Consider the following 3,858-nt stretch of genomic DNA (forward strand, 5'->3'; position numbering starts at 1 on the left):
GATGTAGGTTACAGAAATGTGTGTAGCACTGTTTATAATATTTACTAAGATGGGAAAACTAAAAGATTGATTAAATATGCTATGATTCTTCCATAAATAGAATACTATTTAGCTTTTAAAAACGATGATGCAATATTTCCACTTTCTGCCGTGGAAAGAGGGTCATGAGATACTGGTGATAAAAACAGTAGATTTACAAAATTGTTTAAAGAGTATAATGCCATTTTTTAAATATCTGTGTCTACATAGATTATATATTCTCTCTAGGTCATGGAGTTTATAACTTTATAATGTTATACTTTAGTTTTTATATAACTTCATGTATTTCATGTATCACTTCTATAATCATAAAAAAGCCAATTACTTCTTTAGTTAATCTCTTCCTGCAACCCCCCCTTCCCTCTGAGATCCCTCAGTCTTTTGCATGTGCCTATGTCTCTGGATCTATTTTGTTCAGCCATTTACTTTGTTCATTAGATTCCACACGTAAGTGAGATCGTGTGATACTTGTCTTTCTGTGACCTCATTTCCAGAAGTTTAGGGCACTGAAACTCTTCCCATGGCCTAGAATGATTCCTTTTAGAAAACCTACAAGCAAGAAGACTTTTCTGTTCCCCATCTCAGAGAACACCTATGTGACTGATTTTGCTAGAAACGTGAAGAGAACATTCACTGTTGCACAGTAAGGGCCAACCTGGGGTCACTGCCTCATGACCTCCAACACCATATCCCCTACCTGGTCAGCTTTTTAATCACCAGTCATCTGAGAGCCAAAAATGACGACAGAGATGACAAATCACAGCTCTCCAAAGCTCATCAGCCAATCCCATCAAGGGGAGAAAAACCAGCCCAGTAATATATACTTTCAAATGAGCTTGAGGAGAAAGGATGAGAGCCCAGGAAAAGTCACTTTATAAGTGCAGGCAATTAACAGTCACTGCATCACCAGCCTTCTTAAGCAAAAATGTCACATGCTCAGAGCCGGGGACAATCAGAAGCTGCAGAATGTCCCTGCCTGCTGACTGATGAAAATGACTGACGCTGGGGTGCCAGCTGGAAAATCAATTATTCACATCTACTAGGCAACTGCCCCCTACGCACCAAGCAGCAGCAGGTCGCGGGAAGGGGAGATCGTTGAGGTTTGTCGTTAACATGCACTATCCATTCCTCTGGCCTGGGAGCGCAGCAATAGCAAAATCGATAGGCTGCTCCAAATGCAGAAACGGAGAAGCGGGGCACCAACGGCATGCCAAGCACCTGGAGACCTCCCGACACCTCTGCCACGGACAAACAACAAGGGGAAAGACTTCTCGCCCCACCGTCAGCATTTTCCATACTCTATCTTCCATATTTCCCACAGCAATAAGAAGGAGAAGCCAAAGTTTTGTGTATGCCTAATGATTTGGTCACTTTTGCTCAAAGCAGGAAAACAGGTCTTCGCTTTCCAAGGCTCCTCAGTTGTTGTTTTTTAAACTTACTTTTTTTTTTTAATTTATCTTTATTGCTGAAAGAATTACAGATGTCCCTTTTCCCCCCACTGACCCCTTCTACCTGTACCCCACCCCCACCCCAGGCCGTCACCGCACTACTGTCTGTGTCCCTGGGTTATGCAGATATGCATGTAAATGCTTTGGTAAATCTCTCCCCACTCACTCACCCACCCCCCTTCCCTCTGAGATCCCTCAGTCTGTTCCATGCTTCTGTGTCACTGGATTTATTTTGTTCATCAGTTTATTTTGTTCTTTAGATTCCACATATGAGTGAGCTCATGTGATGTTTGTCTTTCTCTGCCTGGCTTATTTCACTCAGCATAATATTTCCCAGGTCCCCCCATGCTGTCCCAAAGGGTAAGAGATCCTTCTTTACAGCCACATAGTAGTCCACTGTGTAAATGCCCCACAGCTTTTTACCCACTCATCTACTGATGGGCATTTGGGCTACTTCCAGATCTTAGCTACTGTAAATTGTGCTGCTATGAACATAGGGCTGCATAACTTTTTTCTGATTAGTGTTTCAGGATTCTTAGGATATATTCCTAGAAGTGGGATCACTGGGTCAATGGGCAGCTCCATTTTTAATTTTTTGAGGAATCTCCATACTGCTTTTCATAGTGGCTGCCCCAGTCTGCATTCCCACCAAAGGTGCACGAGGGCTCCCTTTTCTCCTCACCCTCGCCAGCACATGTCATTTGCTGATTTGTCTTTTCAAAGGGCAGGACCTAATAAGGTGAAGAAGTTCAGAAAACTCTTTTCAGTATTTGCCAAGCATTGTGAAATAAAGAAAATATACAGCTTGTTTTATCAAGTCATTTATGTTTAAAATATATTTTATGAAAATATTTATTTGTATGGCTCTAATATGTATGGCTCTGCTGCTCTTTGGAAATAAAAGTTACAGGCCACTCCTCCTCGAAGTCTTAGCGATCTGTTTTGCGGCTGTCCCTGGACTCCAGCCACCGCTTTAGCTCACTGTGGATCCCAGTGGATCCCAACTGCTCCTGCGCCAATGGTGGCTCCTGCACCTGCGCCGGCTCCTGCAAATGCAGGGACTGCAGATGCGCCTCCTACAAGAAGGGCTGCTACCCCTGCTGCCCCGCGGGCTGTGCCAAGTGTGCCCAGGGTTGCACCTGCTAACGAGCATCGGACAAGTGCAGCTGCTGTGCATGATGTGGGAGAGAGCCTGTTCTCAAATGTTAGCAGAGCAATGTGTGCAAATCTGCATTTTTTTGTACAACCAACCCTGACCCATTTGCTGCATTCCCTTTTTCCTATGAAATACATGAATGATAATAAAAGTTGTTGGCTTTAAAAAAAAAAAGCTTACAGACTTGTGGGGAGCAAAATGGTACAGACATTTTGGAAAACAGTCTGTCAGGCTCTTATAAAGTTAGGTATACAGTTGTCATGTGACCCAGCAATTCCACTAAGTGAAATGAAAATTTATGTTCATACCAAAACCTGTGCATCACTATAGCAGCTTTATTCATAGTGTCCCCAAACTGGAAACAATCAAATTTTCCCTCCACTGGGAGATATGGAATGGATAAACACACTGTGGTTCATAAATAGAATGGAAGACAGGTCAGTAATAGAATGAAACAACTACTGATCTATGCAAAAATACAGATGGATTTCCTAAGTATTAGGTTAAGTGAAAGAAGCCAGGCTGAAAAGCCACATACTGTGTGATCCCATTCATAGTTACATTCTGGATAAAGCAATACTATAGGGACAGAAAACATCAGTGGTTGACAGGGGTTGCAGGTGGAGGGAGTTATTTAGAGTGATGGAACTGCTTTGTACCTTCATTGTGATGTAGGTTGTATGACTGCAAGTTTGTCAAAACTCATACCACAAGAGTGTTTTTTATTGTATATGTTATACCTTAAATTTTAAAAATTGGGGGGAAAAATAGGGAGGAAAAAGAACTCAAGGACCTCTTCTACAGTAGTAAACCACTTTGTATCCCATCTTAATACATTTTCTTACTGTTTCACCATCCTTGCCTATGCCCCATTCTCTCCTGTTACATCCAGGCTAGAGTTGCAATTCAATTTAGAGCTGAAATGAACAGGACTCTCCAGAGCATATCCCTCCTTGAAAGGCTCTTACCATGGAGAGAAACACTAGCCAAGACCAGTCCACATAAAAAAAAAGCATTCATGGCTGCTCAAGTCTCAAAGCCTTTCCTCCGAAAGCTTCTGAAAGAGTTAAATCAAACAGACAAGGATGTCACCTAGAGCACTAGCCAAAAATAATCAGGAGTCCTGGGTAGAGAGTAACTAAATCTGCCACTAATTCACAATGTGATCTTAATGAAACATGTTGCTTCATGCTTATATCTGTCAAGGTCTCAGCA

The 3,858-nt window shown here is 42.2% G+C and overlaps 1 pseudogene across 1 annotated transcript; it reads left to right on the top strand.

Annotated features, from left to right (window-relative positions):
• Positions 1-569: 569 nt before the first annotated feature.
• On the top strand, positions 570-2,666 carry LOC308551075 (metallothionein-2B pseudogene; annotated as a pseudogene). The gene is made up of 2 exons: positions 570-682; positions 2,453-2,666. The product of its transcript is annotated as a metallothionein-2B pseudogene (transcript).
• Positions 2,667-3,858: the final 1,192 nt, after the last annotated feature.

Source organism: Miniopterus schreibersii (assembly GCF_964146895.1).
Source record: "Miniopterus schreibersii genome assembly, chromosome: X".
NCBI classification, from domain to species: Eukaryota; Metazoa; Chordata; class Mammalia; order Chiroptera; family Miniopteridae; genus Miniopterus; species Miniopterus schreibersii.